Genomic DNA, 27054 nt, shown 5'->3' on the forward strand with positions numbered 1-27054 from the left:
CCTTCCTTCCTTCCTTCCTTTCTTTCTTTCTTTTCTTTCTTTCTTCTTTCTTTCTTTCTTCTTTCTTTCTTTCTCTTTCTTTCTTTCCTTTCTTTCTTTCTTTCTTTCTTTCTTTCTTTCTTTCTTTCTTTCTTTCTTTCTTTCTTTCTCTTTCTTCATCACACCCTCATCTTCCTTCTGTCTTCTCTCCCTCACTTCTTTCTTTTTTCTTTCTTCCTTCTTTTTCTTTCTTAATCCCCCACTTCTCTTTCTTTCTTTCTTTCTTTCTTTCTTTTTCTTTCATTCATTCCTTCATTTCTCTTTAGGCAAGAGATTTTTGACCTATCTGTTACATACATATGTTACATACAAAATTTTAATCAGAAACATGTAAATACACAACTTATTCATTGCAGTACTCAGTACAACAGCTATGGCTTGAAATCAACCTAGAAGTCCAACAACAGACAAGTAGATCATGAATATATGGTCCATATATACAATGGAATGTTACATAGCTGTAAGGAAAGGTGCAATCATGCAATTTGTAGCAACATGAATGAAAATGGAAGATATTATGTTATATAAAGTAAGCCAGAAGAAGGATAAATATAAAATGATATTACTTATATGTGATATTTAGAATAACTGCATAAAGAAATTCAATGATTTGTATGGGAGTTGTATCCTTGGCCCAGAGTATAGCAAGGAGAAGGAAAGAAATTGAATGGAAGAGGAGAAACACAAGAAAAGATGGGGCCTGGGTCCAAGCAGTGTCAGGTGCTTTGATGTAGATTATAGAAGAAAAAGACAGAACTAAATATTTAAGTCAAAGTCAACAACAATGGAATCAAAAGACTCAAACTTTAACAATCTAAACTTTAACTGGGCCTGTTATGCTGGCAAGCTGGGGGGCAAAGGGTGAATGGAATACATTCTGAGAACATGGTGGATGGAGGTCAACACTGGTAGTGGGATTGACCCTGATTCATTGTCTATTTGAATCCCAGATATCTGCAGGTTCTTGTGAATCACATTAGTTTCAATAATATTAAATTTAAAAAAAAGAAACATGGGAATAAATCTTATTTACCAACAGAGGCAAATGGTCTTGGTTTAGAATGAAGATTACTTGCTTAAAAACAAAAGTAGACTCGATTATAATTATAATCATATAATAAAAAGGTATTTACAGGACATTCAAATTTTTTACTTTTGTTTTTAAGTAACACTTGCTTTCTCCATCACTCTGCAAAGCTATCTTATTATTTGGCAAAAAAACAGTAACATACATATGACTTAGTTATTATGGTATATACTAAATAAAACTGAGAGAAGAAGCCATTTCTCCTTTGCAGGCAATTTTCCTTTTGATGATTGATTGCTCAATGCAAACTTCAGCAGCCAGGGGAACTTCAGATGAACTTCATTAAACACTCTTCTTTGTTTCCAGAGCACATCCTTAATTTGGTTACATAAGTAATTGAATAGAAACCCTGAAGTCTTTGGGGGTGTTAGATAGAAAATCATATGATGATTTTTGTATATCTTAGTTCATTAAATTATGGAAGGCTCTATGTTAGTAATGTTAATGGTTTCCTCCTTGCTGTTGAAGATACAGGCGGCTGTCTGAATGTGTCGATGCTACCAGAAAAAGTAAGTGCTTGGATGTTTATCAGAGGTCTTTGTATTGAATATGTCTGTTGATCCACTAGTCAACAAAAGATTCTACAAAAGCACCATTATAACTGCAAATGTCCACTATGGCAAAGAATCTAATTATTTGTGTGATAAGACAACTGCACACACAGAACTATGGCCACATTTAAAAATCTATGGACAACCCTGATTGTGAAGAACTTTTACTGGAACCACAAAGAAAAGACTTTGGAGCTAGACATCTTAGTATATCCAGAGAAGTTGATTAGTCTTACAGCAGGATTCTTCATGGGTAGATCTCCCTGTTTTTAGATAAAAGATTTATCCTTTCTATTCGCCCCATCTTTTGCTATGCCTATGCAAAACAAACAGGCAAAAAACTCAACAAACAAAACAAACAAAATTAAAAAAAAAAACCCTGCCATACATAAACTCTTTTTTGTTTCCTTTTTTTAAGTTCTTATCTTTTAAGTAGGGGCTCTCGCCTTTTTCATAGAACCTTGGGACACGGATTACTTTTTTTTTTTTTTTACCACATACCCCCACATTTTTCTATAAAACTAAAAAGAAAAGATTAAAGAAAAGCTGGGGACCAGGGGCCAAGGGGTCTCAGATGCATTGGTAGGGACATAAATAAGGACAAAACTAAAATATACAAGCCAAAATCAATGATAATAGAATCAAAAGACCTAAACTTTAACAATCTAAACTCAAAGGGGCCTGTTACAATGCAGGTCAAGGGGCAAAGGGTGGTGGTATAGGATTCACTCTCGGGTCTTTGGTGGAGGGAAAGTTAATACTGGGGGCGTGGAAATGGCCCTGACTCACTGTATATCTGAAATTCAACTATGAAGGACTCTGTAGATCACATGGTTTCAATAAAATAAAAAATTAAAATATCTATGGAATATTGGAGGCATCGCTGCACTTGTGAGCAGTGTCCAGCCAGGCTCCACTCAAAGCTCGAAACCCTGCGGACCTAGGCTGGGACAGAGGAAAGGAGCTTAGACAATTTCTTCGCCAAAAGAGACCAGAAAAAGAAGGAGTAGAGCTTGGTGAAAAGTGCCCAGGACATGGAACAGTGGAGGGCAGGTCTGGACGGGCACAGACAGCTGGCAGGGCGACAGCGGGACAAAGGGGTCCGCAGACCTCGAGGCCACCACTAAGACTGTGACCAAGGATGAAGACAAATGGAAATAATTTGGGCAGAAAGAGGTTGATGACAGTGGCCTCAGAGTTCAGGCAATGCAAATAAGTGAAAGGAAGATGATAATGAGAAAAAGAGATGGTGATACTTGGGAAGAAGGAGGTGGCAGTTGTTGGTGGTGTGGTGGTGGTGGTGTAGAATGATCTTCAGGTTTTTGGAATAAAAACAGCTCCAGTACAAGCACCTCCTAGTTACAGGAAACCCCAAAATCAAGGATGACTAGTACTGTGTATAGACCACCTGGGGCCAGGTTAACCATGACAAGGAAATGCCACAAGGACCACCAGAAATTTACAGCAATACACAATTCCCACTCCTGCTGTCCACTGCCAAAGAAGCATATAGAAAGCCACACGGATAAAGAAATGGAGAAGAGCTTTGAAGTAGCAAAAAACAAAAATAGAGGTAAAGATGAGGTTTCAAAATCCTGGTCGTTAAGCTTCAGCTGGACAACTAGCATGCAGTGCTTGAAAATCAGAAAAGCAGCCACACATAGTACAATTAAGAAATGGTTTTTGCTAACCCATCTAAGGTCATAGACTACAGCTAGCTACTGGGAACAGTCATTCATCATGTACGTAATTTCTGCGGGATCTACAGCCACTGATGCAGACCACTCTTTATAAGTGAACAGGCCAATTGCACTATGGAAATCAGAAGTGTCACAACCATCTTTATAAATTGGATTTAGGTGGAATTAATTTTTCTATTATATAAAGTGTGGACTAGATTCCATAGTTTCTTTCATATTTACAAATACAGAAACAAAACAAAACAAATAACAACAACACAAAACTGCAGATAGTGATCACTTTAAAATCTTTTTTATGTTCAGATATGAAGCCTTCGTCAGGGCTGACTACCTCATATTTGCTGCACTCGTTGTGGACATTTGAATGTGGATCACAACTTCTGGATAAGAAAGTTACTACTATGAAGTAGTCATGAAACTTGAAACAGCTCTCCTGGATTCCTATCAAAATGCTACAGAAAGTAGTTTTGAGTTTTGATCTGCTGTAAAAGATGATGATTTAAGTGACCTTAATTAACCTATCCTGTGCCCCAACCTTAAGGAATATTCTCTGTAGTTAGCTGTGGCTATATTAGATTTTCTGAACCATACTGCTCAAAAGAACTGATAATGTTCAGATAATCAGTGTAGGACTGTGATTTCTAAGTTAAACTTTGAGTTGTATTCTGAAGTAATGACAAATTCAGTCAAATTTGGGTCTCCAAGTGGGAAAGGAGGTGGGAGAGGGAATAATTATGTTTTCTTTAGTCTTTTTTTTAATTAAAAAAAAATTTTAACAGAAACCCAACTGTAAACATGTTTATAATCATGGTGCTTAAATAAAGACAGTATTATAAGAAAAGAAATTAAAAATAAAGCTTCGCGGTGCTTAAACAAAGACACTATAAGAAAAGAGATTAAGTCTTTTTTTTTAATTTGGATAATGCTTTTTCTGTGTTGCACATTAAGGCCTTTGACTTGCATAAATCTTTGACAGAGCATTTGCTGGCTTAAACTGGAATATACATTAGAATTGCGAAAAGTCTTGTGAATTTGCCAATTCCTAGAGTGGAACCAAAATGCTTTTGCTGTCAGATGTCAAGGCAGTGAATGTAGGAGGCTCTATTTCAGGTGCTGCTAAGTATCTTTGAATCAAGTCTAAATACTGTAGTAAACTGCAATAGAAAGAGTATGGTTTCTGCTTAGGCCAAAGGATTCACTCACTTGTCCTTATAAGTTCAAAGACATGAGAGCAGAATTTCACTTAAAATCCATTTTAAGTGTTCAGATCTTGCATGATCTTTGACAAGATTCCAGATATACATATGCCTATTTTTATGAACATTAGAATATGAATGTTCATTAAAGTGTTGATCATTATATAGATACAGTGATTATCCCAGTCTAGTTGTTACCCTACCTTTCATTAACTCTTTTGTTTTTTCCTCCCTATGTTCTTTAGCTAGAATGACAATTAAATTTACACAGAAAAGATAAACAGGAAAAAATGACTTTCTTTTTTTTTTCTTTTTTTACTAAATTAAAGTTACACTTTTTTTTTCTTAACACCACCCATCACCAGTGCAACATTCCCATCACCAATGTCCCAAGTCTCCCTCCTCCCCACCCGACCCCCCCTGTACTCTAAACAGGTTCTCAATTTCCCTCATACATTCTCATTATTAGGACAGTTCAAAATGTAGTTATTTATCCAACTAAACTCATCACTCTTTGTGATGAGCTTCCTGAGGTGAGCTGGAACTTCCAGCTCTTTTCTCTTTTGTGTCTGAAAGTTATTATTGCAAGAATGTCTTTCATTTTTCTTAAAACCCATAAATGTGTGAGACCATTCTGCGTTTTTCTCTCTCTCTCTGACTTATTTCACTCAGCATAATAGATTCAGTGTACATCCATGTATAGGAAAATTTCATGACTTCATCTCTCCTGACAGCTGCATAATATTCCATTGTGTATATGTACCACAGTTTCTTTAGCCATTCGTCTGTTGAAGGGCATCTTGGTTGTTTCCAGAGTCTTGCTATGGTAAATAGTGCTGCAATGAATATAGGTGTAAGGAAGGGGTTTTTGTATTGTATTTTTGTGTTCCTAAGGTATATTCCTAGGAGTGGTATAGCTGGATCGTATGGGAGCTCAATTTCCAGTTTTTGGAGGAATCTCCATATCGCTTTCCATAAAGGCTGAACTAGACGGCATTCCCACCAGCAGTGGATAAGAGTTCCTTTCTCCCCACATCCCCGCCAACACTGTTTATTCTCATTCTTTGTGATGTGTGCCATTCTCTGTGGTGTGAGGTGGTATCTCATCATTGTTTTGATTTGCATCTCCCTGATGATTAGTGATGTAGAGCACTTTTTCATGTGTCTTTTGGCCATCTGTATTTCTTCTTTGTCAAAGTGTCTGTTCATTTCTTCTCCCCATTTTTTGATGGGACTAGATGTTTTTTTCTTGTAAAGTTCTGTCAGTGCCTTGTATATTTTGGAGATTAGCCCCTTATCTGATGGGTATTGGGTGAATAGTTTCTCCCACTCAGTGGGTGGCTCTTGTATCTTGGGCACTATTTCCTTTGAGGTGCAGAAGCTTCTCAGCTTAATATATTCCCATCTGTTAATTTCTGCTTTCACTTGCTTGGAGAGTGCAGTTTCTTCCTTGAAGATGCCTTTAGCCTCAATGTCCTGGAGTGTTTTACCTACGTATTGTTCTATATATCTTATGGTTTTGGGGCTGATATCGAGGTCTTTAATCCATTTGGATTTTACCTTCGTACATGATGTTAGCTGGGGGTCTAAGTTCAATTTTTTGCAAGTGGCTACCCAGTTGTGCCAACACCACTTGTTGAAGAGGCTTTCTTTGTTCCATTTAGGATTTTTTGCTTCTTTATCAAAAATTAGGTGATTGTATGTCTGGGGAACATTCTCTGAGTATTCAAGCTTATTCCACTGATCTGAGGGCCTGTCCTTATTCCAATACCATGCTGTTTTGATAACTATTGCTTTGTAGTAAAGTTTAAAGTTGGGGAAAGTAATTCCTCCCATATTCTTTTTCCCAATGATTGCTTTAGCTATTCGAGGGTGTTTATTGTTCCAAATAAATTTCAAAAGTGCCTGGTCCACTTCTTTGAAGAATGTCATGGGTATCTTTAGGGGGATCGCATTAAATCTGTACAGTGCTTTGGGGAGTATTGCCATTTTAATGATGTTAATCCTGCCAATCCATGAGCAGGGTATGTGCTTCCATTTCCGTGTGTCCTCTCTTATTTCTTGGAGCAGAGTTTTATAGTTTTCCTTGTATAGGTCCTTCACATTTTTAGTCAAGTTGATTCCAAGATATTTGAGTTTGTGTGACACTATAGTGAATGGAGTTGTTTTCTTAATGTCCATTTCTTCCTTATTAATATTGGTGTATAGAAAGGCCATTGATTTTTGTGTGTTAATTTTGTAGCCTGCCACCTTGCTATATGAGTCTATTGTTTCTAGAAGCTTTTTGGTAGAGTCTTTGGGGTTTTCTAAGTAGAGTATCATGTCATCTGCAAACAGTGAGAGCTTGACTTCTTCCTTTCCTATCTGGATTCCCTTGATATCCTTTTCTTGCCTAATCGCTCTAGCGAGTACTTCCAGTGCTATGTTGAATAGGAGTGGTGAGAGAGGACAGCCTTGTCTTGTGCCAGAATTTAGAGGAAAGGCTTTCAGTTTTTCTCCATTGAGGACAATATTTGCCTCTGGCTTGTGGTAGATGGCCTTAACTATATTGAGAAAGGTTCCTTCCATTCCCATCTTGCTGAGAGTTTTGATCAAGAATGGGTGTTGGACCTTGTCAAATGCTTTCTCTGCGTCGATTGATATGATCATGTGATTTTTATTTTTCTTGCTGTTGATGTTGTGTATTATGTTGATAGATTTACGGATGTTAAACCAGCCTTGCATTCCTGGAATGAAACCTACTTGATCGTAGTGGATGATCTTCTTAATGAGGCATTGAATCCTATTTGCCAGGATTTTGTTGAAGATCTTTGCATCTGCATTCATCAGCGATATTGGTCTGTAATTTTCTTTTTTCGTAGCATCTCTGTCTGGTTTAGGTATCAAGGTAATGTTGGCTTCATAAAAGCTATTTGGAAGTTTTCCTGTTTTTTCAATTTCATGAAAGAGTCTTGCCAGGATTGGTAGTAGTTCCTCTTGAAAGGTTTGAAAGAATTCATTAGTAAATCCATCTGGGCCTGGGCTTTTGTTTTTGGGCAGACATTTGATTACTTTCTTAATTTCCTCAATAGTAATGGGTGTGTTTAGATATGCTACATCCTCTTCATTCAATCGTGGAAGATTATAAGATTCCAAAAATTTATCCATTTCTTCCAGGTTTTCATTTTTAGTGGCATAGAGTTTCTCAAAGTAGTTTCTGATTACCCTTTGAATCTCTACCATATCAGTAGTGATCTCTCCTTTTTCATTCCTAATACGAGTTATCAAGTTTCTCTCTCTTTCTTTCTTTGTTAGTTTTGCCAGTGGTCTATCAATCTTGTTTATTTTTTCAAAGAACCAACTTCTGCTTTCGTTGATCTTTTGGATGGTTTTTCTGGTTTCCACTTCATTGATTTCTGCTCTCAGCTTTGTTATTTCCTTCTGCCTCCCTATTTTTGGATCCTTTTGTTGAGCACTTTCTAATTCTATGAGCTGCGTCATTAAGCTATTCAGGTATGCCCCTTCTTCTTTCCTGATGTGTGCTTGCAAAGCTATAAATTTTCCTCTCAGTACTGCTTTTGCTGTGTCCCATAGGTTCTGATAATTTGTGTCTCCATTGTCATTTGTTTTCAGGAAGGTTTTGATTTCCTCTTTGATTTCATCTCGGACCCACTGATTATTCAGTATGAGGCTATTTAACTTCCAGGTGTTAAAATTTTTCTTCTGTGTCCCTTTGTAGTTTATATATAATTTCAGGGCTTTGTGGTCAGCAAAGGCAGCCTGCAAAATTTCTATCCTCTTGATATTATAGAGGTATGTTTTGTGTGCTAACATGTAGTCTATCCTAGAGAATGTCCCATGTACATTAGAGAAAAATGTGTATCCAGGCTTCTGGGGGTGGAGCCTGTATATATCTACTAGGCCTCTTTCTTCCATTTCTCTCCTCAGGTCTAGTATATTCTTGTTGGGTTTCAGTCTGGTTGACCTGTCTAGTGTTGACAATGCCGTGTTGAGGTCTCCCACAATTATTGTGTTGTTATTGATATTATTTTTCAGATTTGTCAACAGTTGTATTAAATATTTTGCTGGCCCCTCATTCGGTGCATATATGTTTAGAAGGGTGATTTCTTCCTGCTGTACATATCCCTTGATTAATACAAAATGTCCATCTTTGTCCCTTACAACTTTCCTAAGTATAAAGTTTGCATCATCTGATATTAATATGGCCACTCCTGCTTTTTTTGGGTGTTGTTTGCTTGGATGATTTTCCTCCAGCCTTTTATTTTGAGTCTATGTTTGTTCTGACTATTCAGATGCGTTTCTTGTAGGCAGCAGAAGGTTGGATTGAGTTTTTTGGTCCATTTAGCCACTCTGTGTCTCTTAACTGGTGCATTTAGTCCATTGACATTGAAAGAAAGAATTGTCCTGGGAGTTAGTGCCATCTTTATATTAAAGTTTGGTGTGTCTGTTGGTAAGCCTTGTCTTAAAGTATGCCGTTCAGTTTTTCTTTTAAGAATGGTTTTGTGTCTGTGAAGTTTTTGAGCTGTTGTTTGTCTGTGAAACTATGTATTGTTCCTTCAAACCTGAAAGTGAGTTTTGCTGGGTGCAGTATTCTAGGCGAAGCATTTATTTCATTGAGTTTTGTCACTATGTCCCACCACTGCCTTCTGGCCTTGAGTGTTTCTGGTGACAGGTCTGCAGTAAATCTCAAGGATGTTCCCTTGAATGTAATTTCTCTTTTCGATCTTGCTGCTTTCAGAATTCTGTCTCTATCTATGGGATTCATCATTGTGACTAGGATGTGTCTTGGGGTGTTTTTTCTGGGGTCTCTTTTAGTTGGCACTCTTCGGGCATGCAGGATTTGATCACATGTATTCATTATCTCTGGTAGTTTCTCTTTAATGATGTTCTTGACTGTTGATTCTTCCTGGAGATTTTCTTCCTGAGTCTCTGGGACTCCAATGATTCTTAAGTTGTTTCTGTTGAGCTTATCATAGACTTCTATTTTCATCTGTTCCCATTCTTTGAGTAATTTTTCCATTGTTTGATCATTTGCTTTGAGGCTTTTTTCCAATTTCTTCTGCTGTGTGTAATTGTTATGTATCTCATCTTCCAGTGTACTGATTCTATCCTCAGCTGCTGTTAACCTGTGGGAAATCTCAAACATGTTTTTCTTCAATTCATCTACTGAGTTTCTCAGACCTGTTATTTGATCTGAAATTTCTGTTTGGAGTTTTCTCATTTCTATCTTCATATTCTCCTGATTCTTTTTAGTTTTCTCTTCTATACTTCGTTTGAGTTCTTTGAACATGTTCCATATTGCAACTCTAAACTCCTTATCTGAGAGACTGACTAGGTGGTTGGTCATGTTCAAGTCATTAGAGTTGCCATCTTCATTCTCTATGTCTGGCACTGGCCCGTGTTGTTTCCCCATTGTCACACTAATACTGCGTGTTTTTCTACGTGTTGTGATTGTATTCATCGGCTAAATGCTGTGCACCGTCGCGAAGGGGAGCGGAGCAACCGTGCTCCTCTGGCTTCTCCCTTTCTGGGCGTGTCGACTCACCTCCACGGAAGGCTCACAGTAAGGCAGGCTGGCAGATGGGCCGCACCCAGGATGAAATCAGGCCAAAAATGCAGGACAGCAGAGTAGAGAGGCAGAAGTGTGCTGGCATCTGAGATCCAGCGAAGTTCAGTGGCTCCTCCCTTTCTGGGCTTGTCGACTCACCTCCACGGAAGGCTCACGGGAAGGCAGACTCCCCGGAAAGCTCACAGGAAGGCAGGCTGGCTGATGAGCCGCACCAAGGGTGAAATCAGGCCGAAAATGCAGGACAGCAGAGTAGAGAGGCAGAAGGGTGCTGGCATCTGAGATCCAGCGAAGTTCAGTCTCATTAACTCTTAAGCTACTGATTTGGGAAGTCAGGGGTGAAAGTTGGGTGATTAGCACTTCTGTTTTTAATAAAGGCAATTTAAAATAGCCCACTTAAAATGTCACAATTTAAATAATTCTAAAACAGTAGTTTTAAAGAAGTAGTTCGTGATTACCCAAGTTTCTCCATATTGAGATAGTACGCCATTTCCTAGTTTTGTGTCTTTGATTCATTAGAAATATTCAGAGTAATGTGTGACCACAATGCAGATGGATTTCTCTATGAATATCTTTGTCAAATGCAGGAATTGTAGACTAGCTACAGACAAGAGTAAAGCAAATGAGTATAATTATTCTTGAAAAATGAAACTTTTCCTAAAGGAGTTTTGTCTTTATTAAAGTAATACTCCAAGAATGGAACTTCCAAGTTCCAAGTAATACTTCCAAGAATAGAACAATTAGCAGCAAATGCTAATTGTTTTCTGGCAATTCTGTTGGTATTGAGGTGGTACAAAGAATGTCTTCTGACTGACTTGGGTGAGGAGCTAGCTGAACCAGCCAATTAAAGGTTGGATGATAAGAAAAATAAACAAACAAATTAATAAAAAGAAAACAAAACAAAAACATAAAAACAACACAAGGGATTTAAAATGATGGGTTTATTTAACAACCAAATATCTTAAGTAATCTGTTGAACCTTGAACCACATATTCCCCAGAAATTATGCCATTTTATTTTCTAGTAAAAAAAATAAGGGGGGGGGGTTGTTACTGAGAAATAAATTGAGATGAATATGTGGAAGTTTTATTTAAAGACATAGTGTGCTAGAAATCTGAAAGCTGTGTGGGAGATTTTAAATTACAACTCTTGTTAAAACTTTTTAAAAGATTGTGGAATTACTAAAATGCACATGGAATCAAGTTTTAATATACTGTATGATGGGTGGATGAAGCTGTCCATTGTACCATTTCTTTCTTGGAATTCTCAAGCATGGTCTGGCAATACAAGAACTCTGTAACATTAACAAATTTAATAAAAATTAAACATATGGAAAAATCTATGGAATATTGTTTCATGTTAATAATTAATTTTCTATTTATTTGTTATAGTTTTTATATTATTTAGCTTAGGAAATATATTTGGTACCACTCTTTTAATCACTAATTTTCTTACCTCATATACATTCAAAACATTTAAATTTGCCATTTTAGAGTCTAAATAATCTGCATAAAACTTTAGGCAGCAATATTTTTGCTTGTTGTGATATGCACAAGCAGAGACTTATGTTTAAATACTTTGAAAATTTTAATAATTTATATGAAAATTTAGCTCCCAGAATGCAATGTAACATACTATAAGCAATAAATAGAAACAGACATACCTGAATTATAATTGTGCCTCTGAACTTTATTTTTAGCTTAGATGTCTAGTTTGTAAAAATAGTTAAATTCTTCATCTTTCTTGGCTAAAAATAGTAACTGAATATTTGATGTGTAAATTAAGCTTTTTACATTTAAAAGTGTTTTATATCAAATTAAGTTTTACCCATGACATAAAAATTTCTAAATACTAAAATGTACAAAGGAAACTTAATAACTTTGCAAAAATTGGAAAGTAATTTTATTGTGCTGTCCAGCTACTCATATGAAAAAATAATTTGTAAAATTAAACATATGAAGAAAATGTTATTGGAAAATTCTGGTTTTTTCAAGTACCTTTTCATAATTCATTTTTGGATTTTTTAAATAATTTTTATTTAAGCTTCATGGTTACAGAAATGTTCATAGTTGAGTTTCAGTCATAGAATGTACACTACCCTTCACCAGTGTAACTTTCCTATCATCAATGTCCCCCATTTGCCTTCCATCTCCCAAACCCTGCCTGTCTCTGAGACAGGAATTTTGCTTCTCTCTCTCTTTCTCTCATTCTCTTTCTCCTTTCTGACACTGTGGTTTGCATTATTGCCAATGAGGGAGTTTTATTCATTTTACTTTATCCCCTTTCAGCACCTCGTTCTTGTCCAGAGTGATTAGTTCCAACTGTCATTGACATTGTAGTTCTCAGTGCAATTTCTGTTCTAAATGTACTTACCGCTCATTGTGGCAAGCTTCATATCATGCCCTTATCTCTAGTATCTCTATTATCTCTGGATTTTATTCCCACACTGTTTTTTTATTTTTCTTTTATCCCACAGAAGAGTGAAACTATTGTAAATCTATCCCTCTCCCGCTCATTCATTTCACTTGGCATAACAATCTCTATGTTCATCCATGTATCCATTAGGAAAAATGAAGGTATATTCCATTTTGAATTAGACATTTAATCTAACACAAATACAAAAAGACAGGAAGAAATCACATAAAATAATAGCGAAATTTCTCAGGAACTCTTCTTCATAAGTTATATTTCCTGTTCATTTTTTTTTTTTTTTTGGAGAGGGTGGAGGCAACACCTGACCTATTTTTGGAGGGTTACTCCTAGCTCTGTGTTCCATGGTCACTTCTGGAAGGGATTGGAAGTTAATATGAAATGCTGAGGATTGAACTCTTATTGGTTGTGTGCCAGGAGAGTTCCTTAGTTGCTTGATATACTCTCCAGACCAAATTTCCTGCCTATATTTCTATAAAAGCTTTAGTTATGTTGCTTTTAATTTTTTATTGTCATTGAAGTTAATTAAAATAGTATGCATTTGTGGATTAGCCAAAAGGTCAAAGGTTTTAGTTTTAACATAAAGGAAACTACAATAAACTGGGAAGAATATTGCAAACAGTTTAGGGATTTTGTCAAAATTTCTCTCTATAGAGCATAGATTCTTTTTAATCCCCTTTTAATATTATTTAAATTTTTCTGGTAATTCTGTTGGTATGAGGGGGTAGAAAGAATGTCTTCTGACTGACTTGGGTGAGGAGCTAGTTTAACCAGCCAATTAAAGGTTGGAGGATTAGCAAAAAATAAATAAAAAGAAAAGAAAGCAAAATCTAAAAAACAACACAAGGGACTTGATTTAAACCAATAGCTATATTTGGGAACCAAAAATCTTAAGAAATCTGTTTAATCTTGAGCCACATGTTTCCCAGAAAGTAACAGAAGTGTTCCTCTTTTTTACTAGGAATGCTAATATTGGCCATTGTTGGGCTTTAGTAAAGCTTGCCAATAGCTATCAACAATTATATTGCTTTGTCTTGGCAGATGGATATATTGAAGTGTACCAAATATATTCTATATTAAAATAAACTATGCATGTTTTATAATTAATTATGATCATGTATGAAAAAGGGGGGTTATGAATAATACATAGCTTTTCAGCAGGCATTATATACTGTAGGTAATAAATGCAGCCTCTCCCCTGCACTGCCTGGAGAGTTATAAAGCAGAATGCATTAGCTCAGCCCTGTGATAGTACATCATTTTAGTAAGTCAGTAGGCTCTGGCTAACTTTTACTCCTGAGGTCTAAAAAAGCATGTGCCATGTGACAATTTAAACTCATTCTGGATGTTTTCTGAAGTGTTTAGATTGCTCCCAAACCCCCAGGTAGTGATTTGAGTGAGCAATATGTTTATATAACAACTGGCAGTATTTCCCAGGTACAGATCTTGCTATAAATTCTTTCGTCATATTGCATGGATTGACTTATTTTGTCCTAATTGGGACTGTACTTTCTTATGTCTTTATTTTCAATATTCTGCAGTGTTTCTTTTAAAAATATAAAATTGTGCCACTAATCTGATACCACTTTGCTATAAGATATCTTTACATGTTTGAGAAATCACAGTTCCTTAGTGTGTTTATTTAGTTTCTTAAAAGGATGGAAACCCTTACAGAAACATTTTTTGTATGTAAAATTGCCAAAACAGTTATTATTACTTCATATGATTTTTGGGTTACAACCAGTGGTCATAAGGGTTTACTCCTAGCTCTGTGTCAAGGCATCACTCCTGGAAATACTTTGGAGACTATATGAATGCCAGAGTTTGAACACTGGCCAGACCCTAGCAAGGCAAGTACTTTAGCTACTGCACTATCTCTCCAGCTCAGGCTTAATGTATTTTGGAATATGTTAATCTAGCTTAATTGGTAAAAAAAAATCAATTGCATGTGATTAAGGAAGAATTTTGTTATTTTATTTAAGGAATCTATGCATCTGAATGGCTACTAGAATAATAGCAGAGGAGTTGATTGTTGTACCTTAAAAAGTCTAATTTAATATAATTGATAAACTAATATGCTCCTTTTAAAATGTTAATTTTAATGTATATGTTTATACATTAAATATTATATTTTATATATTTAATGTAATAATAAGATCTGAAAAATATAAATATGCTCTTCTCTATTAAACAAAAAATATTCTCTAGGTTAGATCACATTTTACAACATCAATTTAACTTACATAAATTTACAAACATAAACCATACCATTCATCCTATCAGATAAGATAACTAACAGAACATAATGCCACAGAAAGAGAAATTGACTATAGTTTTTTTGTTTGTTTGTTTGTTTTTACTGCACAGCCACAGAATGTTCTGTGGGGCGCCATCCCAGTATTTCTTTCTAGGGTGCAACGGCACAGCCTGTGCAAGAACACCACGGGGGAAGGGGTGGACACCACCTTTGCCTTTCCCATTACAGGGGATCCTCAGAAACCTCCCCCACCAGCTGAGCTTGGTGGAGAGCCCCAGAACGCAGGAGAGGGCGGAGGCCCTGGAGTGGATCCCTGGGCAGCGCCTCTCTGAGGAAGTTAGCCCCAGAGCCCCTACCCCTCAAGCCCCGGAGCTGTTGGACCCAGAGCCTTGCGCCATTGGAGGCTCCAACTCCAGCCAGCTGGATGAGAGCAAATGCGCCTACATCCTAGAAATTTACCCTTGGCTTCTTCTGAAGACCCTGAGACCATGAAGGGAACTGTGTCCTGTACTTCTCTGCCTTTCCTGAATTCTTGAAGCTCTCCTCAGAGCCCTGGGAAGTGAACTCCCCAAAAATTGCATTCTGTAGCTGCCCAGCAGCAAGTGAGTGAGTAAGAATGGGCTGGTTGTGGGGGTTGCCAGATGGAGTGCTGATTGCTCTACCTCCAGAGACTCCGCCCTGCTGTGCTTCTTCTGAGGACCCTGAGGACCTGAAGGGAACTCTGTCCTGTGCTTCTCTGTCTTTCCTGAATTCTTGAAGCTCGCCTCAGAGCCCTGAGAAGCAAACCCCCAAAAACTGTCACCTAGAGGCCCCAGAAGAGTGCAGCCTGCTTTACTTTGCTTCTTGGCCGCACACTCTTTCTAACCAATGAACCCCACCACAACATGCAGAAAAAATCATACTACAAGCTTGACAATGGGGAAATCTCGCAGGCAAACACCATGCACAGAGAATGGAGATGATAGCTCGGATGACCCAAAAAATTCCAACCATCTGATTAACCTCTCAGATAAGGAGCTTAGAATAGAAATATGGGAGATGTTCATAGAACTCAAAGAAAGCATAGATTGATCTGAACAGAACACAAAGACAGAAATCGGAAAACTCCAAACTGAAATAACAGATCTGAAAAACACAGTAGCTCAAATGAAGAACTCAGTGGATAGCCTCTCCAACAGGTTAACAGCAACTGAGGACAGAATCAACGTGCTGGAAGATGAGATGCAGAAAAAATCAGCACAGCAGAAGAAATTGGAAAAGAACCTTAAGACAAGTGAACAGGCAATGGAAAAAGTACTCAAGGAAGGTGAACAGAAGAAAATAGAGTCTTTGATAAACTCAAAAAAAACAACATAAGAATAATTGGAGTCCCACAGGCCCAGGTAGGAGATCCCCAGGAAGAATCAACTGTCAAAGACATCATCAAAGAGATAATCCCAGATTAAACACTACATTCAATCAAATCCTGCATGCCCGAAGAGTCCCAGCTAAGAGAGACCCAAGAAAAACACCCCAAGTGCCCGGAGAGATAGCACAGCGGCGTTTGCCTTGCCGATCCAGGACCTAAGGTGGTTGGTTTGAATCCCGGTGTCCCATATAGTCCCCCGTGCCTGCCAGGAGCTATTTCTGAGCAGACAGCCAGGAGTAACCCCTGAGCACTGCCGGGTGTGGCCCAAAAACAAAGAAACAAAAAAGACACCCCAAGACACTTCCTTGTTACAATGACAAATCCCACAGATAGAGATAGAATACTGAAAGCAGCAAGATAAAAAAAAAAGGAAATTACATTCAAAAGAGCATCCTTAAGACTCAAAGCAGACATGTCACAAGAAACTCTCAAGGCCAGAAGACAGTGGTGGGATATTGTGACAAGACTGAATGAAATGAATGCCTCACCAAGAATACTGCACCCAGCTCGACTCATGTTCAGGTTTGAAGGAAGGATACATAGCTTCATGAATAAACAACAGCTCAGAAACTTCACAGATGAAAAACCAGCCTTAAAGGAAAAACTGAAAGGTCTACTTTAAGACAAGAGCAACTAACAAACACAGCAAACTTATCTACAAAGATGACATTAAATCCTATGACAATCATCTCCCTCAATGTCAATGAACTAAATTCACCGATTAAAAGACACAGAGTGGCAAAATGGGTCAAAAAGATGAATCCAACCTTCTGCTGCCCACAAGAAACACACCTGAATAATCAGAACAAACATAGACTCAAAATTAAAGGCTGGAGGAAAATCTTCCAAGCAAACAACACGCTTAAAAAAGGTGGGGTGGCCATATTAATATCTGATGACACCAACTTTATATTCAGAAAAGTGGTAAGGGGGCCGGGTGGTGGCGCAAGAGGTAAGGTGCCTGCCTTGCCTGAGCTAGCTTTGGACGAACCACAGTTCGATCCCCTGGCGTCCCATATGGTCCCCCAAGCCAGGAGCAACTTCTGAGCGCATAGCCAGAAGTAACCCCTGAGCATTACCGGGTGTGGCCCAAAAACCAAAAAAAAAAAAAAAAGAAAAGTGGTAAGGGGCAAAGATGGACACTTTGTACTAATCAAGGGATATATACAACAAGAAGAAATCAGACTATTAAACATATATGTACCCAATGAGAGATCAGCAAACTATCTAATACAAGTATTGACAAATCTGAAAGAAGACATCAATAATAACACAATAATTGTGGGAGACCTCAACATGGCCCTGTCAACACTTAATAGATCAATCAGACTGAAACCCAACAAAAACATACTAGTCCTGAAAAAAGAAATGGAAGAAAGAGGACTAGTAGATATATCTAGGATACTACATCCCAAAAAACCTGGATACACATTCTTCTCCAATGTACATGGGTCATTCTCCAGGATAGACCACATGCTGACATGTAAAACATACCTTCATAAAATGAAAAGGATAGAAATCTTGCAGGCTACCTTTGCTGACCACAAGGCTCTGAAATTAGATGTGACTACAAAGGGACACAAAAGAAAAACTTTAACAATTGGAAATTAAACAGCCTGCTACTGAACAAACAGTGGCTCTGAGATGAAATCAAAACAGAAATCAAAACTTTCCTGGAAACAAATAATAATGAAGACATAAACTGCCAGAATCTATGGGACACAGCAAAAGCGGTTCTGAGAGGAAAATTTATAGCTCTGCAAGCACACATTAGCAAAGAAGGGGCATACCTGAATAACTTAATGACGCAGCTCATAAAATTAGAAAATGACCAACAAAAGAAACCAAAAATAGGGATACAGAAGGAAATAACAAAGCTGAAAGCAGAAATGAATGAATTGGAAACCCAAAAAACAATCTGAAAGATCAACGAATGCAGAAGTTGGTTCTTTGAAAAAACAAACATGATTGATAGACCATTGGCAAAATTCACAAAGAGACAGAGAGACCTGATAAACCGTATTAGAAATAAAAAGGGGGAGATCACAACAGATATTGCAGAGATCCAAAGGGTAATCAGAGACTACTTTCAGAAACTTTATGCTACTAAACATGAGAACCTAGAAGAAATGGATAAATTCTTGGACATTTATAACCTTCCATGGTTAAGTAAGGAGGATGTAGCATATCTAAACACCCCCATCGCTATGGAGAAAATTGCAACTGTAATCAAATGTCTGCCTAAAAAGAAAAGCCCAGGCCCAGATGGATTTACTAATGAATTTTTCAAACCTTTCAAGAGGAGCTACTACCAATCCTAGCCAGGTTCTTTCATAAATTGAAAAAACAGGAACATTCCTAAACAGCTTTTATGAAGCCAACATCACCTCAATAACAAAACCAGACAGAGATGCTACAAAAAAAGAAAATTACAGACCAATATCCTTGATGAATGCAGTACAAAGATCTAAAACAAAATCCTGGCAAATAGGATCCAATGCATCATCAAGAAGATCATACACTACAACCAAGTAGGTTTCATCCCAGGAATGCAAGAATGTTTTAATATCCGTAATCTATCAACATAATACAAAACATCAACAACATGAAAAATAAAAACCACATGATCATATCAATAGACGCAGAGAAAGCATTTGATAAGGTCCAACACCCATTCTTGATCAAAACTCTCAGCAAGATTGGAATGAAAGGAACCTTTCTCAATCTAGTTGAAGCCAACTACCACAAGCCAATGGCAAATATTATTCTCTATGGAAAATGATACGGAGATTCCTCCAAAAATTGGAAATTGAACTCCATTTGACCCAGCTATTCCACTCCTAGGAATATACCCTATGAACACAAGAATACAATACAAAAATCCCTTTCTCACACCTATATTTATTGCAGCACTATTTACAATAGCCAGACTCTGGAAACAACCAAGATGCCTTTCTACTGATGAATGGCTAAAGAAACTGTGGTACATATACACAATGGAATATTATGCAGTCATCAGGAGAGATAAAGTCATGAAATTTTCCTGTACATGGATGTACATGGAATCTATCATGCCGAGTGAAATAAGTCAGAGGGAGAGAGATAGACGCAGAACAGTTTCACTCATCTATTGGTTTTAAGAAAAATAAAAGTCACTTTTGCAACAATCCTCAGAGACAATGAGAGGAGGGCTGGACCTTCCAGCTCACCTCAAGAAGCTCACCACAGAATGTTGAGTGCAGTTATAGAAATAACTACACTGAGAACTACCATAACCATGTGAATGAATGAGGGAACTGGAAAGCCTTTCTAGAGTACAGGTGGGGGTGGGGTGGGATGGAGGAGATTTGGGACATTGGTGGTGGGAATGTTACACTGGTGAATGGGGTGTTCTTTATATGACTGAACCCTAATCACAATCATATTTATAATCAAGATGTTTAAATAAAGATAGTAAAAAAAGAAATTGACTATAAAAAAGATGTGGAAAAACTCTAACATCTAGAGATTGAACAACAAACTCTTAAAAGCTGGATCAAAAAGGAAACCAATGAATATATAAAAATATTCCTTGACACTAATGATAATAAAGAGACAAGTTACCAAAATTTATGGAACCAGCAAAACAGTAATTAGAGAGAAACACATAGTGATACGGCATACATAAGAAAAGAAGAAAATTAAAAAAACCCCAACAATTTAAATTAACACCTTGTGTATCTGGAGAACCAAAAGCAAAGCATCACAGTCATTAGTAGAAGGAAAGTAATACTGTATTTTCTGGCGTATAAGATGACTTTTGAAACAAAAAAAAAAGTCAACTGAAAATCGGTGTTGTCTTATACGCCGAGTATATCCTGAAAAATGTTTCAATATGCCGCTAAACAAAAATTGTCTGAATATTGCCACAAAACGAATTTTCCAACTCAATCCTGCACCAATCACTGCAAGGCTGCTCGGACTGCCTCTCTAACTCAGCCAATTCAAGCAGGCTTTTTATGCATGCAAATTATACAGTGTTCTGGACCCAAATCTACACTGTCAAAAGCCTGCTCAGATTGGCCAGAGTCAGAGAGGAAGTCTATTACAGTAGAACCTTTGAACCTTTGCTTGTTGTGATAAGCTCATTGTGGAACATATAGTTGCAGCACAGGAACGTTCTGTCTAATACAACGAATAAGGCCTAAACGTATGTTTTAACTGCAAAATTAGGGGTCGTCTTATATGCCCAGTCATCTTAATCGCTGGCTAATATAGTAATAAAAAGTAGAGCAGAAATCAGCAATATAGAAACAAAAGAAACAATATAAGGAATCAATGAAACCAAGGCTTTCTTCTCTGAAAGAATAAACAAGATAGATAGACCACTGGAAAGACTTGAGAAGGTAAAAAGAAGAAAGTGCTCAAAGAAGTAGAATGAAAAGGGAGAAATTACAACAAACCTAAATATCCAAAATATCCATGAGAAATCAAAATCTATCCAAAATATCTTGAGAGCTTACTATGAACAACTTTATTTTGTTAAAGAGGTGAACCTAGAAGAAATGAATATATTTGAGAAATATGTATTCTTCAAAAACTGAATGAAGAAGAAATATACATATGTTTATTATATGTTATTACTATGTAATATATAAAGCCAATATCCATTATTATTATTTATGGTTTTGCTTTTGGGGTCATACCTGGTGGCACTCAGAGGTTACTCCTGTTTATTCTCTCAGAAATCATTTCTGGCAGGCTCAGGGGACCATCTGGGAAGCTGGAGATTAAACTTGGGTCATCAGCATGCAAGGCAAACTCTGTGTTAGCTGTGCTATTGCTCCTCCCCATACCAGTGTTATTCTTATTGATGAAGAAGTAAAAGCATTACAACTGAGGTCAGTCAGAAGGCAATGATGTCTATGATGTCCAATAAATTCTACACCCTTGAGACAGGTAAAATGCCTGCCTCAGAGACAGGGTGAATGGGAGGGAAACTGGCGGCACTGCAATCAGTCAAGAAAAGTAAATTAAAGGGTTCAAATGGAAAAAGAATAATTCAAACTATTTATTTGCAGATGACACGATGGCATACATTAAAGACCCTAAAATGTTTACAAAATAGCTCCTTGGAAATGCTAAACCAATAGCAAAGAATGGCCAGCTACAAAGTCAACACAGAAAAACTGGTTACATTTCTTTATGCAAACAATGAAAACAGAGGAGAAAGAAATTAAGGAGTCTTTCATATTTAATATAGTATACAAAACCATTTAGTACCTAGAAATCAACTTAAAAGAAAAGAAACCTATATGAAAAATTCAAAACATTTAAGAAGAAAATAGATATAATAAAACATTGGTGTGGATTGAAAAAATAAATATCAAAATGATCATCTTATCTAAACTACTATATAGAGTCAATGCAATCCTTATCAAAATTGAGACAACATTCTTTAAAGACTTGGAAAATAATTTATAAATTTTGTGAAGTCATAAAAGACCTTTGATAGCCCAAAACATACTTAAAAACAAGGAACTGGGAGGTGTGTCATCATCTAACTTGAAGCTGTACTACAAAATCATAATGATCTAAACTGCATGATTTTGGAACAAACAGTATTAGTACAAAGGTATTGGAACAAAGGCTTTATGGCCAATGGGTAGCAATCTATTATTCAACAACCCCCCAATTTATATGGTAGATTAATTAATTAGTTAATTAATTTTGACAAAGGAGCTAAAAACAGAATAAGAATAGTCTCTTTAACAAATGATTCTGGGACAAATCACAGGTAAGAAACAGATCATATTTCACACTTTCATACAAAAGTCAATTAAAAGTGGATCAAAGACCTTGAGATCAGACCTGACTCTATAAAGTACATTTAGGGGTGGAATTTGTGAATGTTAGTGGAAGGATTGGTGCTGAAAACTGTATGTCTAAAATTTAACTATCAATAACTTTATAAATCACAATGCTTTCAATGCAATTTTTAAAAAGGCATAATATAATACAAAAATTAAGAACTCATAAAGGGAAGTATACATTTTATTTTATTATTAGTTTTCTAATTTTCTATGTTTTGACTGTCTGAATAAGTTTTAAAAAGTAGCTCAGCTCTTTTTGGTAATCAAGTCTTTTACCAGGGCTAAAATGTCATATACTGTTTATGCTAATCTTTAAATACTTAAGAAGTCATTAATTTGGTGCAGTGTAAATTTAAGCCTGGGTTATAACAAAGCTATTTTTAATATTCAATCTAATTAGCCATAAAGTATAAGTGTATTTTTACACTTAAAGTGTAAACTCAATGTAGAAGGGAGCTTGTTTTTTTTTACACAGAATATTCTGAATTAGCGTCCTAAAGAGATTTAGATGGCACCAACTGGAACAGTTCAGGCTCATTGATTTTTTTATATCCCAGGAAGAGAAACATGAAGACTATTAGTAGCAGCACACTAGCCTCCTTGCATAATGGTGGTCACTTCATATAAAAACCATAATTTCTGTATAAAGAGCCTTTTTAAGTACATACAGTAGACATAATTTGAAGCAAATATGTATCAGTATGCAACACATCACCTCTTCTGCATCAGCAGGAGTTCAAGCTGACTCTTCCAGAAGAGATTACTCTATGAATTATAAAAGCATCGAACACTGTTACAGAAAATTTGAAGGTATCTGCCCCACATTTTGCTTTCTGAAAAAATAAAGAGGATTTCTTTAATATATTTTATGTGAATTTTATTGATTTAGTATTGGTTAACAATGATAAAATATCAGAATATAACTTTGCAACTATATAGAAAACCTTATTTCTTTTGTCACCAAAGTTTTTTTCTGCTTTCATTATCACAACCTTTTCCGGTTTTTATTTCTTCTAAATTTTTTAAATCTTTTTCTCTTGTAGCCACCATATTTTTCACAGACCTTGAGGTGTATTTTTTTTTTTTGCCTCAAGTTAAAATGACCACACATAAAACTTCCAGTGATTGTTATCAAAGAACATTTTGATACTGTATAGGACTACCTCTCAAATATTAATCTTAATTAGAAAAAAATCATAGAAAATGGCTGGTATTGGATCTTTCTTTTAGGTTTATACATAATTAGAGCTTTCTTTGATATTTGAGATCCATTGTCCTATGGAAAATATTCCTTTTAATATTCCTATTAAATTAAATAAAAGGCTGCATAAGTGCTATGATTGACAAATATGCATTGCATTTTATTATTATAGAAGACATCTATTTACAAAAGCTTAAAAATACATTACATTTTTTTTGAAATTTGCTTATCTTTGAATGATACAGAGAATTATGCTGAGCAAAATGAACCAGAGGGAGGGGGAAAGACAGAATGATTGTCTTCATTTGTGGGATATATATAAAAAAAAACAATAGTATGGTAATATACCCAAAAAAATTGAGATGAGGGCCAGGAAAGTAGGAAGCTTGCCACAAATAATGGTGGCAAGTGGGAGTGCAGTTAGGGTAGTGAAGAAAGTATTATAGTTGGATATTATCACTCTGAACAAGACTGGGTGATAAATAGAGGCAAAGTTATACATACCTGATAACCCTTCAGTAACAATATTTCAAACTACAGGGTCTAAAGAAAAAAAGGAAGTGAGAGAGAACAAAGAAAAATGTCTAAAACATAGGTTGGCATGGGGGAGGACAGGAGAAGCACTAAAGACATTGGTGGATGAAATGTGTACTGCTGAAGGGATGGGTGTTGGATATTGTCTGACTGAAATTCAATCATGAACAACTTTGTAATGGTGTATTTCAATTAATAAATTTATTCAAATGATTCAATTAATATATTTATTTAAAATAAAATAAAATTAACAAAATTTAAACATAAAATAAACAACATTTTAAAATGAGAAAGTAAATCTAGTTTATTTGTTTCAAAGGTTTTTAAAAACAAGTCAAATGACATGCCAAAACTAACTTTGGATAAACTAAATTTTAATTCTAAGATAATAAAATTAAAAGTAACCTCTAAAGAAGATATACCTCAAACCACCTTTAATAAAAACAGTTCAATAGATCACTTTCTTTTCTTAAATTATTTTTAATAGATCACTTTCTTAAATACCCTGGTACTCCAGCATTTTAAGCCAATAAATGCGAAGATCAATGTGGAAGAATCTACAGTTGGGGACCTGGAGAGAAAATCTGACAAATGTCAAAGTCCACCCAACGCCTGAGTCTTATAGATAAGGACCTAAAATCAATGATGTTTTAGCAATGGAAATCAAGGAGGCTTTATCAATGGAAATCAAGAAGTCACTAGCCTATAAAATTAAGAAATCTATAGATGAGCAATTAAACCAACTCAAAGAACTTCTTCAGAAGATGAGAGAATCTATACAAATAGGACAGAAGAAACTAAAAAAAAAAAAAAAACATGTTAGCAAGCCATAATAGTTTTACACAGGTGGAGAATCACATAGATGAACTTGAAGACAAATTACAAGCCAGCAGTGATAAAACAAAGTCAAAAAAAGAAAGGAGAGACAAAAACATTGGAAGAAAATATAAGGTATTTAATGAAAAAAGAAAAAATAATGCCTGAATTATAGGAATACCAGAAGGGGAATAAAAGGGAAAGGGGAAAACAAGTAGTGAGGGAGATAGTAGCAGAGAAATTTCCCACCCTCAGGAAAAAAGGCATCTCTACAATACCAAGAGGCAAAAAGAGTGCCAAACAAAATAGACCCTAACAGAACAATACCAAGACCTTTAGTAATCCAAATGGCAAAAAACAAAGAGAGAGATGGATTTCTTAAAGCATTAAGATAGAAGAAAAACCTCAAGTATAAAGGAAAAAGTATAAGAATCAAACTAAATCTTCCAAATGAAAAAAATCCAGGCAGAGTGAAATGAATTATTCAAACTACTGAATGAAGGAAACTTTCAAGCTACAGTCTACTACCCGGCAAAACTCTTACTTACATGGGAGGGAGGATTAAATTATTCTTGGACAAAAAAGAACTCGCAATATTCATACTAGCCAAACTGATTCAAAATGAACTGCTCCAAAATATACAAAACATATTCCACATTGTAACAACAACAATCCTACACAATCCTACAACAGCCCTTTCTGTCAATCGTTTGCTTAAATGTCAATGAACTACACTTTTCCATCAAAAGGTACAGAGTAGAGGGTTGGCTCAGGAAACAAAACCCAGATATCTGCTGCCTTCAAAAAACACATTAAACGTTCAGGATAGACACAAGCTCAGAGTAAAAGGAAGGAAAATTATTATAGAAGCCATTGGAAAACAAAGAAAAATAGTTGGGGCAGTCATATTCTCATATCAGAACAAACTGCCTTCAACCTCAAGAAAGAACTTAGAGACAAAGATGGACATTACTTATTGATCAGGGGAACAATAGACCAAGAAGTACTAACAATGATTAACATTTATTCATTAAATATAGAGTCAGCAAAATATGTAAGGCTTTTACCTACAAGCACAGAGAAACATATGAAGAGAAATATGACAGTAAAGGGAGATTTCAAAACCCCATTATTGTCCAAGAGCCTAGACAGATCCACTAGGAAAAACAGTAGCAAATACATAAGAATACTAACTGAGAACTAGAAGATCTAGGACTAATAAATCTATACAGAGCTTTTCATCCTCAAAATGTGGAATACACATTCTTCTCAAGTGAACATGGAACTTTCTCAAGGATAAATGACATTTTAGGACACAAGCTAACTTACATAAAGTCACAAATATAATAATTATACCAAGCACCCTATCAGACTACAATGTCACAGATATCAAGATTGACTGTAAAAAAGATGTGGAGAAAATCTATCATCTGGATTCTATACAACATGCTGCTCAACTACAGTAGGATCAAAGAGAAAATAAAAGAAGAAATAAAGAAATCCCTTGAAACGAATGATAATGAAGAAACAAATTTTCAAAATATGGAATACAACAAAAGCAGCAATTAGGGGATAACTCATAGCAATATAGGCCTACATTAGGAAAGAAGAAAAAAGGCAAAATCAACATAAAGGCACACCTTAAATATTTGGAAAATCAACAGCAAAGGAACCCCCCTCCCAAAAAAATAGCAGAAGAAAAGAAATAAAAGCCAGAGCAGAAATTAACAATATAGAAATAAAGAAAACAATAAAAAGAATTAATCAAACTAGGTGCTGCTCTTTGAAAGAATAAATATGATAGACACTTGCAAGACTCACAAGTAAAAAGAAGGGAAAATACTCAAGTAAATAGAATCTGAAATGAAAGAGGAAAGATTACATCAGAACCTCAAGAAATCCAACACATCATAAGAGCTAATTATGCACAACTGTTCTCTGATAAGCTAGAGAACTTAGAAGAAATGGAGAGATTTCTGGAAAAATATCATCTTCCAATACTTAAGAAGGTAGCCTAAACAGGCCATTCACAAGAAAGTGAATTGAACCAGTTATTAAGAAACTATCCAAGAATTAAAGTTCAGGACCAGATAGGTTTACAGGTGAATTTTATAAAGCATTCAGAGAAGAGTTATTACCATTGATCCTATACTCTTCCAAAACAGAAAAAAGACAACAATCCTTACTAATGCCTTTTCTGAAGGTAATATTACGCTCATTTCAAAGCTGACAAGTATACCACCAAAAAGGAAAACTACAGACCAATTTCACTAATGAACAAGGATGCAAAAATTCTTAACAAAATCTTAGCAAACCAAATCCAACAACGCCTTAAAAAGATTATACATTATGACCAAATGGGTTTCATCCCAGGGATGCAACAATGGTTCAGTATATGCAAATCAATCAACATAAAG

The 27054-nt window shown here is 36.0% G+C and overlaps 1 pseudogene; it reads left to right on the forward strand.

Annotated features, from left to right (window-relative positions):
* Nucleotides 1–1512: 1512 nt before the first annotated feature.
* Nucleotides 1513–3350, forward strand: LOC126021989 (protein CDV3 homolog; annotated as a pseudogene).
* Nucleotides 3351–27054: the final 23704 nt, after the last annotated feature.

Source organism: Suncus etruscus, chromosome 11 (assembly GCF_024139225.1).
Source record: "Suncus etruscus isolate mSunEtr1 chromosome 11, mSunEtr1.pri.cur, whole genome shotgun sequence".
NCBI lineage: Eukaryota > Metazoa > Chordata > Mammalia > Eulipotyphla > Soricidae > Suncus > Suncus etruscus.